Source organism: Argiope bruennichi, chromosome X2 (genome assembly GCF_947563725.1).
Source record: "Argiope bruennichi chromosome X2, qqArgBrue1.1, whole genome shotgun sequence".
NCBI lineage: Eukaryota > Metazoa > Arthropoda > Arachnida > Araneae > Araneidae > Argiope > Argiope bruennichi.
In genome coordinates, this window is record NC_079163.1 from 51,589,847 (window position 1) to 51,602,836 (window position 12,990).

The following is a 12,990-nucleotide window of genomic DNA, read 5'->3' on the forward strand; positions in this document are numbered from 1 at the left end:
GCTACAGGACGATTTTTTTTCCTGCTAGAATTTCCTTCCAAAAGTGTAATCGTTGCTGATGCCGGGTACTTCCATTTAAATAATGTCAGATTACTTAAATTAGGAAGAGTAAATTCGTAACATTTATTTTTCTTTTGTGGAAACAATCTAAATGCAATAAGTTACAAATGGTAATTAAACATTTAAGTAAAAACTTCTTCAATTGCTTTTTGTTTAATTTTCTTTAAATTTAGATCTAGGGCCATGTCGAATCTGTAATACAAGGCGTAAGAAATCATTTTCTGTTTTAAAATAGTCAAGAACTATTTCTGGAATAGTGTAAATCAGCTGCCTTGCTTATTTATTGAAATGGGATTATCAAAAAATTATAGATAAGTTCACCTCAATTAAAAGTAAGGAAAATGATATTTTGGTATTTTGATGCTTTTCAATAGCTGTTTTTAGCAAAATTTTGCCCTCATTTTTTTCATTTCTTTTACTACCTTATCAAAAGTATAAATTTAATCGAATTTAATATACTCTTTTGTATCTTCCTTTAAAATTTATTTTTTGTTTTTTATTTGGCATTAATATTTCCATAATTTTTTTCCAAAAATGTTTATTTATCGTTATTTTCTTTATCAGAAATTACGCTGGAATACAGAATATGCAATTCAATCTTCGGGTTATATGAAATCGACGATGTTTATTTTAGCTCGTAGTTCAGAAAGCATATCAAATTTTCCCTTTATAGTTTTCTGTTCATAATATAATTTATTATCATTCATAAAACATTTAGTGATTTATGAACTCAGGTCTATTTTTACTTACTTTTATAACGAAGTATGCCAAGACAAAATATTGTCATCATAAAAAAAATTCGAACCTTAGATTTTTGGCAAATCGCAGACCCTGAGTACGTACAGCATAGTTTGGGAATTATACCTGTTTATATGTCTGTAAGTACATTAGCTCAAAATCGCTTTGTGCTACAAAAATGAAATAAGGTGTGTGGTCCTTAACCAAATTTCTAGATTTCTATAAAATTTGAACGACATTCATTGACTTAAAGTCTATCTGTCTGCCTGTCCGAGTTACAAGTGAACTCGAAAAATGCAAAATGTAAATAGCTATATGAATAAAATTTAGCACATAAAATTAGCATCTAAAGATAAGGCTTGAATTTTGAATTAAATCCGTCAAAGAGTTGATCATCTGCTGATCTGTTCTTCTTTGACTTCAATCGATTGAAAAAAAAAAGGCAATCACAATGCATATTTGATTTTCTTTCCTATATTATGAAGCATAAAACTGTCATATAAGGTTGCCTGAAAATAAAAAACTGAGCACATGTAGCGTTGACGGAATTGCCAAATTTCAAGATTTTATGGGATGAGGGGGTGACATCTTTATTAGAAGAGCATACTAGAAAGTTTTGGGGTGACCATTACAGCTGATTAAATTGAATAAATTTCCATTTTTTAAAACTTAAATGAACAAAAATGGTATATTTATTAAGAATCTTTTTTAAATTTCGTTCCTGTTTAATATAAAATTCGAATGCTTGAGCATTGATATGTTCCTTTTCATCTTACAGAAGTTCCATTCAGCCTTGCCTGTGGCAAATGAGCCATCTGAATTCTCAAGATATCATTTTGTGTTACGTTCTCACCACAATGATAATAATCACCTTCCTTCAAGTTTAAAAGTGTTGCTCTACATCCAGTGCTGAAAATTTTGCCTTCCTGTAATTCATCAAGAAGTGATTAATGTAAAAAAAAAAAATAAATAAAATAACTCTCCATTAGAAATTCCTGACTCAACAGTTGAAAGATAATAAGGAAATTCATCAATAATATTATTATACCTTGCAGAAATTCAAGATTTATATTGGGTATTTTTATTTTATTTTTAATTGCATATTTAAATTTTAGTACTATTGCAAATGATCTTTTTATAGTATTATTTAAAATATTGAATTTTTGAGACTTTTACCAAATTTATTTTCAAAGTTTTATGCATAAATTTAAAATGTGTTTTGTTTGAAATTTACCTTAATGTTTTTAAGATCAGAAACAATGACTGATTCAGATAAAACAAATGTGTCTAACCCTCAGGGTCTAAATTCAGAAAATAAGATTGATAATGATAACGAAGAAAATGAGCAAATAGCCTAAGAATCCTCCATAATCCCTTTTAATTCTGAAAATGGGATGAAAATGGAATTATGGTTGGAATATTTCAATAAAATTTGTAGAGAGAATGGCAAAACTGATTTGCGGGAAATTAAAAATATTGACACATTTCTTAAAGGGTCAGCTCTAACTCATTATATAAATTGTTGCTTAAATATTGATAATTTTTATGATCTATGCTGTGTTTTAACTGAGCAATTTATTCAGTCCAACAGTGTAAATTTTGCTGACTTTTCCTAATATGTTTGACACAAAAAATGATAAATTAATTGATTATTTTCATAAAAAATTAAATTGTGGCAGACAGTGATTTCCACAAGTGATTCTGGAAGGTCTCTCTGATGATAGACTGCCAACACAATTGAAACAGATTTTCCAAATGTGTGAAAAAGAAAATATCCAATTAAAATTTTCTGAATGTGTATTTGCTCAAAATAAAATTAATTTCTTAGGATGTGAAGTCAAAGAAGGATGCATTTCTCCTGATAATCATAATATTGAAAGTATAAAAATATTATAACCTTCAAAAAATGTTAAACAACTTCAAGGTGTTTTTGGTTCTGCAAAAGTTTACAATAAATTTACCGATTTTTAGGAAAATTAGAGAACCCTTAAATAATTTTCTTTTAAAAGATACACCGTGGCAGTGGGCAGAAAAATGTCACAAAGCTTTTGAAGTATTAAACGATAACTTGATAACTAAACCATCTATATAACCCTAATTTACCTCTTCATGTTTTTTGTGATGCATCTCAGGTAGCCATTGGAGCTGTTCTGCCAAATTACATTCTATATCTCATCATTCAAGAACTTTATGCTCTTATAAAAAAAGTATTGTATAACTGAGTTGGAATATTTAGCAATAGCAGATGCTCTTGATAAATTTTATTGCTATTTACATGGGAAAAAATTCATAATTCATACTAATCATGCTACTCTTGTTTGGCTTAAAATGTTAAAAATTTAAAGGGAAGATTATTTCGTTGGTCTTTAAAACAAAGCATGTTTGATTATGAAGTTAAATATTTAAAAGGAACATCTAATATTGGAGATGATATGTTATCAAGGCACTCTACTGCTCAGTATCTCCAGCATTCTATGCATTTATTGGGTTTAGATGATATAAAATACTATCAAAATTTAGACAATTTGGACAATACTAAATATAAAAATATTAATTGTGTACATGTAGTTAAAAAGAAAAATTTGTTTAAAATAGTTAAACCTTTTTCTCTTAATAGGAAAGTTTTACAAAATGCTCATGAATAATTTGGGCATCCAGACATTCAAAAAATGATAAATTTAATTACTCCTCAATATTATTGGCCCCATATTACTCAAGATATTGCACTATTTGTCAAATATTGAGATGTTTGTCAACTAAATAAAAAGAAAAGGCAAAAACGATTTGGCTTTTTACAGGCTGTGTCCCCCGCAGATCGTCCTTTTGAATGTCTTATTGTCAATACTGTTGGTGGATTTAATTATTACAATTCAACTAAAAAATTTCTTCATATAGTAATTGATCATGCAGCTAGATATGTTTGGGCTTTTCCTTCCAAAAATGAAAATTCTGAAACTTATATTAATATATTAAAGCAGGTTTTCCAAATTAATGACTGATAGAAATGGTGCTTTTATCTCACCTAAATGCAAGCATTTCCTCAGAAATTACAGTGCCAAGCATCTGTTAACCTCTTCACATCATCCACAAACTAATGGGAAATGTGAAAGAGTTAATCAGTCAATAGTAACTAAATTAAAGTGTAAGGTCAATTCTTCTTTAACTAAAATTCCTTGGACTAGACTTTTAAAACAAGTAATCAATGAATATAATTTAATACTCTATTCTGTTACAAAATTTCCTCCTGCATATTTGTTATTTGGCATTTTACCTTAGTCTCCTCCCTTAGCTCAAAATCAATTCTAGCCTCCAGTAGAAGAAGCTAGAAAGTTAGCCAAAGATAATACCATAAAATATCGTGAAAAAAATAAAATAAGATATAAAGCTAGATTCATAGATTCTCCATTCAAACCTAGTGACATTGTAATGTATGAGAAATTCAACTATTCAAATCAAAGGAAAATTATCTCCAATATTTTCAGGTCCATATGAAATAGTAAGTAAACTTTCAGTTGTAAATTATGAAATAACTAAATCAAATGCATTAACAAACAAAGCTACTGATATTGTCCATGTGTCAAAATTAAGAACCTATTACCCAAAGTTATTAAATCACGAATAATAATTTAAATTTAAAAAAATCCTTTATCCCCCCCACTTTATTTTTTTTTTTTACATAAACCCCAATTTAGGTTGGCCCACTGTCTCTGCTTGTAAGAGTTTTTTTTTTCTTTTTCTTCATGATGATGCTGTGTATTCAAACATAGCAGTCTTAATTGAGACATGAGTATAGGGTCAACCTCCCAATTAACTTCTATCTCTTTCTGTTTTTATCCCAGAAATTTTGCTCTCTTTGGAAATGAATATTTCTGAATAGGAGTAGAAAGAGAATACGAAGTACATCCTACTTTTTGATGTCCTAATTTTTAGGCCATTGAGTGTCACCCACTAGGAGACAAGGTCTAATTAGTCACCCACTAATTAGCTAACTAGTGGGACAAATATTTCTCTTTTCAAAATTACACATTTTTATGTCATTTGCTTCAATATTAATATTTATAATAAGAGTATTTTGAATTTCATGTTTATTATTTTCATACTTAAATGTTTTATATAAAATCAGAACTATGTTGATATTATATTATTGTATGATTTCAATTTACTATTCTATCATTTTATACCCAAATTGATAATTTTGGAGAGCTTTCAACTACTAAAGGACACTGTGTGCAAGCATTCCCTAGAGACATTTCATATCAAATAGAGACAATCAACTGAGTTTCTGCAGAAAATTATTTTTATGTTGTACATTTTATTATTATTATTCTCTTGTTAATATTGCTGATTATTTAAGTTTACCTAATATTTTCACAAATATATTATATGTTTATACCTCATTTCCTTATTGAAATGGATTTTTAGGAATGTGTGTATCAATATATATATATATATATACTGGTATTTAAAAGTATTTAAAATAAGGACACAGTATATAAATTGTGTCAATAAAAGGTATATTCTATGTGCAAATCAGAAATAAAAACTATAGATGCATTAGGAATTATCTTTAAACTATGTAATGATGTCAAAAAATAAACTTAAAGATAAAGTCATAAACTGAAATGAATCTAATCCATTCTACTTTCTTCTCATTTATAGAGTTTACCAAGGAGGGGGCCTCAGAATAATTCAATGCCTGTGGTCTGATATTGTGAAAACTCGCCATTGCTTGTGAGTTTCCGTTGCATAGTCATCCCTATATTCACTTTGAATATTGAGCAAGTCTGTAGATGAATAGATAAATCTGAACCCTTACGGAGTCCCAAAGTCCAGTTTTCTCATATTGCCATTTATGCATGCGCACCAGAGCATCGGAGTCTAGTATCAGGGGACAAGCAAAGAACAAGGTTGGTAGCGCCATCTAGTGTTGATAAATTAAGTGAATGAAAAACTTAAAAAAAAATGATGGTAAGGTACTACATCCTACAAGGTACTACATCATATCATCTATAAATACTAATTTTTTAGTATTGCATGCAGTAATATGAGATACATGTTTCCTTTTCTGGGCATAAGGGATTGTCTTATATTAAGTCAATAAGATTAACTCTTTTTGTCCTGATGATAAAAAAATTATTAAAAGTGATTGAAACACATTTACCAATTTTTACTATCAAGAGTAATATTTCTAAATATTTTGAAAATAGTTTTAGCATACAATTTATTACAATGTGATTTGAATTTCAATTAAAGATATTTGATTAAGAAATTCTTCATTTGATAGTTAAAACTTACTCTTAATTTCATTTTATTTTAATTATATTTCTTTGTATCTACTTTCCAATTTTAAGTAATACTTATTTACTTACTTTTATTAAGCGAAAACTGTTTTAAATCTTTAAACTTCAGATATAGAACTTTTACATGTTCATTGCCAATTTAAATTTCAGGTTTCCAGTTCCAAAGCCAATTTAATTCAGTCAGATTATTTTAACTTGAAATGTAATATAGATAATATTTCAAAAATAAGAAAGTCTTCTTTAACAAGCAAAATGGCTAATTTTTTTATATTTAATTTTGATTTGTTAATAAACTTTCTCTTTGAGTAAGTAAGACAAGCTTGATTTTTTAATTTCTTCCTAGCAATCATTACCTTAAATAATCATTAATTTTTGCAATCTTCTTAAAATTTCTAAGGAATAATTCATTATGGGGGTTCTTATCCATAATGCCAAATATAAGATGTATCAGGCAATCAATATGTTAATTAGTAAATCTTTATATATTCAAATATAATTAAGATTTTTAAAAAATATGATGCAAATGCTGCTACTAAATAAAAATTGACTACAAAGATTTTATTTAACAATAAAAAAAAAAGTAAGCCTTCTATTTTCCCAAATATTTGCTAGAAAATGTTTACATTGATACTGCCTTTCAGTTCATAGTGATAGTGCTTCAGGCTTCTTTTTTTTTTTTCTTACAGTGTTAGACAAAATTAAATATACAGTTGGAACGACCATTCTAATTTTAAACAGGCAAACAAGGCATATGAGGAATTACCCTATTCCCACCCTGAGAAATAATAGAGAATCAATGTAAGTTGTGTGTTATGCAAAACAAAACAAAACAAAATCTTAAATTTGGATACTTTACATTTTGATCGAGAGATATGACCAATGTCTGATGTATTTGAAATGAACACTACATATGCTATTTTTGCTGGAAATCTCTGGAAAAAATTTTATATGCTGATGCAAAACTATTGATTTATGATCTAAACTGTACTCAATTTGACTGCATTATTAAATGTACAGCAAACCTAGAAATAATAAATTGTTTTGCCATTCAACATGTTATAAAAGTTTGCCCTGCTTCAAAAAGTGATGATTGAGATTAATACATTTAAATTATCGGACTTAATTTAATATTTTTTTAGTTATCTTTTAATAATAGTTACAGAAATAGAACTAACACTGTGATAAATAAAATCATACATCAAAATCTGTCCACTGTTTTTTCTTTCTTCACTTTGCAAAATTGCTTTATATAATTTCATAAATTAGTCATCCATATTCAAGAAAATATCAGACATTGGCCAGTCAATTCATAATGAAATTTTTCATTTTCCATATCACTGTAATAATATATATAAATCATAGATTCATACAGGTATTTATATAAATATGAAACTTGAATGAACCTTCTTGAGGATTTTTTAAACAATGACTCAGATTACAAGCAAAAAAGAAATTTATTTGGCATACATACCTCATAATTGTAGGATCATAAACAAGAAATTTCACTTTTTGAGAAAAAACAATAACATTTTAGTCAGAATGTAATACATAAATATTTTAACAGCAATTTACATATATTTTTCAGCAGATTCTTATAATCTTTATCAGAATTATAAAAATCTACTTCCCAGGGAAGATTTTAGTTGCAAAACATATACATTATTTTTGATGCTCATCCATTTGTATGTACTCATAGGGTTCATAGGCTTTAATTAATTTAATAATAAATTAATTAAAGATGAATAAAATAGTTTTAAATATATTTTAAAGTTTAATTTATAACAGAAAGATAAGCATGAAAATAAATATATCCATACCTTAACCTTATCTCCAATAAATCAAAAATAAATAATTGTATATTATATCTATAACACATATTCTGATAAACACTTTTGCTTACATTTAATCAAACTTTTTATAAATAATTAATAAACATAACGTAATGATACAATTATATATTTTTATATTGCCTTTATTTACTTTGTAATAGAATAGATAATTAAAAGCACCAGCAAATAAGAGCAGGTGAATAGAATAGAGCATAGAATATAAATATAATAACTGACAATTCAAATTATATCAAAGGTTATATTTGCCAATATTTTAAATTAGAATTTGAAAAGAAAAGTAAAGAATAATTTTTAAAAGTCTCTTGTTATTACTATTTTTAACTATATCTTTTATGTATTTAAATTAAATATTTCAGCTTTAATAGTTAATTTTGTATTAATATTTAATTATCAATTATAAGTAGAATATTTATTTATTTTCATGAATAAGAATAATTATTATGTTTGATTTTATGATAATCATGAAAAATTTCTTTTTCAAGTTTCACTATCTGATCATTTGTAGGTTTAGAAAATTTTACTTTCGGTCTTTTTCTTTTTTGCTTTGTTGAATGAAATCTAAATTGCCTTTCCACATTTCTTTTAGCTGGAATTATTTTCACTTTATCACTTGAATGTAAAGTAACTTCTGTATTAGGTTTTTGTTTTAACATAGAAGTAATATTATTAATATGTGCTCTTGTTCTTAAAAGTAAATCTTTAGACTTACAGTTTTTTTATTAAATCATATAAAGTCATTGATTTAGATAATAAATTAGATTGTAGTTCTGTTATAATTGTATTTAAATTTGATTTAATAAGTTTGAAAGTATAATCTTTATCAAAATTCTGACACTCAGAATTTGTTTCATTAGCATTGCTAATTGACTGCAACTCAGAATTTCTTTCACAAATATTACTAGTTGACTGCAATTGAGAATTATTTCCATAATTATCAATCTAATCAGACCCTATAATACTTGTTTCATTATTACTGTTGACCTCATTTGTATTTTCAAATTCAGAATTGCTCATATTATGTTCTATCTGATAATATATGTAGCATTACTTTCTGGTTTTTGGTATCAAACAACAAGATGTATATGCTTGCAAATTGTAGTCATCATTATTGCACCTGGACAATTGCATGCATATGAATGAAGGCAGATACAACAATACTGACATTTTATTTGACAGTTTTTAATGCATTCGGTTTGTTTTTTTACCACATATACAGATGAAGTTTTGGAAGTCAAAGACTTCTCAGAATTGACTAACCAGGTTTCTGGACTAGTTTGCTTTACTCAAGTTGCAGGCAGACATAAGGCAGTTTGCTGATGATTATTTATGTCAATTATTTTTTAACTGCATTTCCCTTTTTCTAATTTAACAACAAAGATCTTGCTCCAATTGAAGTAAGGTATAAAGGCATTTGTCAATATATATTCTTTGTTTTCCTTTATAATAATTTTCACCATATTTGAAAGCTTTGTGAAAATACACCAAATACATATTCGTATTAATTTCAGAATCATATCTATGGCATTTAGCCCACTGCTCTGTAATCCCCCCCCCCCTTCTGCCTTGAAATACTTTGAAAATTCAAGGCCATTTTCATTTTCTTCCAAATCTTGTCTGCATCTTTGTAAAAGAGAGAAATTTATCTTTATCTAACTCATCTAGCAATAAGCATAAGCCCTTATAAACATAAGAAGCAGATTTTTCTTCTTTATTATACTAAGGTTTATCTACCAATCATGGACATGCATGTGACACAAAAGTTTTTTTTTTTTTTTTTTTTTTTTGGCATTCCTTCAAATACATTGGTTTATGAGTTATAATACTGTGGAGCTTTATCTGTCATGATGACATTTGGATTTATATCTCCTACTTGCTTCTTCTTTAATGATGATAAAAACTTTAATGCTTCTTAAGTGGTATGAGAAGCAGGAGAATAGAACCTGGGACCTTTTGGTTAGCAGTCCAGTAAAGATTCGATTATACCAAAACAGCTGTTCAGGTAGAAGCGCTGTTACTGGCTTATATGCAATTCACCACACTTCAAATGTTTCTCTGTTGCATATCAACCAAACAACAGCAATACCTTCTTTGATTTCATTGACAACTAATATAGTTATGAGATTAAAGTTGTGTGAAATGGTTCCATGAGTTGCATCCATACATGTAATATTATCACCAAATTTTTATTACATTTGGTACAGAAAATCAGTCATTATCCTTAAGGCAAAAATCTTCATTTTCTAATGTATTATTTTCTTCTTGGAGATAATGTAAAAAAGTTTCACCCTGCCTTTTAGAGAGAAAAATACTTCCTTGTTGTTCAATATTTTCCTCTACATAAGCCTTGACACTTGGAGGATCAGCAAAATGTTTTTTTTTTTTTTTTAATTTTATTAATTCCATAAGCTTTGGCAATGTTTTTAAAATTGACTTTTGTTGTTGAATATTGTCTTTGCAATTCAGATGGGTATAAAGTATACAAATTTCTCTGAATAGGGAATGTAATATACCTAATGATAATTAGTTAGCAATTAGTGTTCTTTTACTTTTAAAAATTCTAAGATACTTACCTTCTTTATCATGAGCATAATGAAGATTACAAATAGTAGCTTTGACAACTGATGAATTTTCTTCTAAATGGACTTTGATGGAAGCTGGGCAATTAAATTCAATTTCTGATATGCTTGCATGCTTCTGATATTTTGCATCTTCTGATTTCTGATATGCTTATTCCACGTTTTCCAGTAGATTGAGAAGTGAATGATCCTCAGCGATTGCAGATAAAATGCTTTTGTGTACCACTCAACGTTTTCTTCACTTAAAAAATCTTAAAGGCAGATTTTGTAAACCTTTCATATTGCTCCTTCCAATCTTCAAACTCTAAAACAGGAATAACATAAATATAAAAAATGGCTTTAATTACTGAACATACATAATACATGCATAAGTATATATATATATATATACCAGTAGCTAATACTGAAAACAGATAGTCAATTTGCAGTATTTTTTTTCAAAGAATAGTATTTGCTTATTTAATAATATTTTTAATAAGATGATAATTATTTAAAAAAAATATTGGGAAAAAATCTACATGCAAGTGATTGAGTTGCAAGATTCATCACTGACAAATACATGCTAATTGTTTAGTTGCAGATTACTTTTCAAAATTTACTGTATTCGAAATTCAATGCATTCCTAAAGATTCCAAATGGACTAGACTTTCAATAAATATATGCTGACATATGTACAGAGCTGATTTATACATTAGAGTACATACAAATAAAAAAATATAAATTAGAAATATCAAAAAATAAATAAATACCAATACAATAAATATAAATTGCCAATATAATTGTGAAAATAGAAGGATCCAAATATATATATATATATATATATATAGTACAAGAAAAAAATATATTTAAAACAAAATTGTATATACACTTTAAATTTTATTTATTTTTAGTAAATTTTCAATGAAAACATTCACAGAAAGAAGTTAAAAACTTTTGGTTTATGAATATATATAAATTTTCATTCTGCAATGATTTATTATCTCTACTTTTATATTTATCTAGCATTTTTATTAATCTAAAGTTTAATGGCTTTTTAATATCAGCCTTTGGTTGTTTCTTTTTCTAAGTCAAAATTATTATTTTTGTATGCAATAAATAAAACAAATAATTCTTGGAAAAAAATAAGCTCTGTGGAAATTATCTATAAAATCTATGGAATCAAATCATATTACATTTGTTTGACAAATTTTACCATTAATTCTAAAATCGATTAATTTTATCTTAAAATACATGTGAATTATAGAGATTAAGCCGGTACACTTTAGAACACTGAAACATTTGTAGTAATTAAATATATAAAGAAAAAATTGAATATATACTAGGCAATGATCTCAATAAAATAATAATATAATATTATTTGTGTATATAATAATAATATATACAATATTTACAACATCATGTCACATAATAAGGTTTCTCATTAAAAAAGTAAATAAGCATTAAAATCAACTCTCTTAAAGTTCTGCTCTGATTTTACTCATTTTAGCCTTTTTTTTTTTTTTTTTTTTAAAATAAGAATTTTACCTTCATAAGTTTGAAATGTTTTCCCCTCCTAGTTACTACCAATTAAATGACTGCTTTTTAAATGACTTAAAAAGTCCAATTGTGCTTTACAAGAAAAAGAACAGTTTTATTCTTGGAATTTATAATTTTCATTTTGTAGAGTAGTATTTATTTTAAATTCAGCATTCTCATTTACTAAACTAGTTTTTTTTTTTTTTTTTAACTTATGAACATAGAACTTGTTTTACTATAAAAAGGTTTTCCGCAATCAAAAGTTTTAAAAATAGGTTTTTGAATGCTAATGGCATAAGATTTACGATGCCTTTAAGTAGCCAACGAATTTAATTCTATATCATAGTTTCCGCACGACTACGACATACTAAAACTTTCAGAAAATTAATATTCAATCAGAGGCAGAAAGTATTGGACTCAAAACAGACAAAAAATAAACCCAAAACAACTAATGATAAATGCACACGCTGAAAGTATTTTGAGAAAATTGAATTTTGGGACTCTCCGGAGCGGCTGAGATTTATCGATTCGTACTTCGTAGTAGAGCAAAAGCAAACAAACTTTCTCTAATTCGTGGCGCCATCTACTGTAAAGTATGAAAATTATTTATATTTCTAGTTCTTATGCAATGTGAAATATGTTAACAGATTTCTGACAACAAAAAATATAGTCAAATTCACTACTTTTTTTTTTCTTTTTAGTCATAAATAAGTAAGAAATTTACGAACAGCACTCAAAAGCTGTTTTAATTTTATTAGTACGAACCATAAGTTGTAAACGAAATAAACTCGTTAATACTTAGTGAACGATATAATGAGATTCGAAAGTACAATACTTAAATATTGATTAATAAATAATACCGTTATAAATATTTTACAATTTTACCTTGCATATACAAAATAGAAAAGAGTAAACACTCTAATATGAAACTAAGGCATTTTAATTACTTAA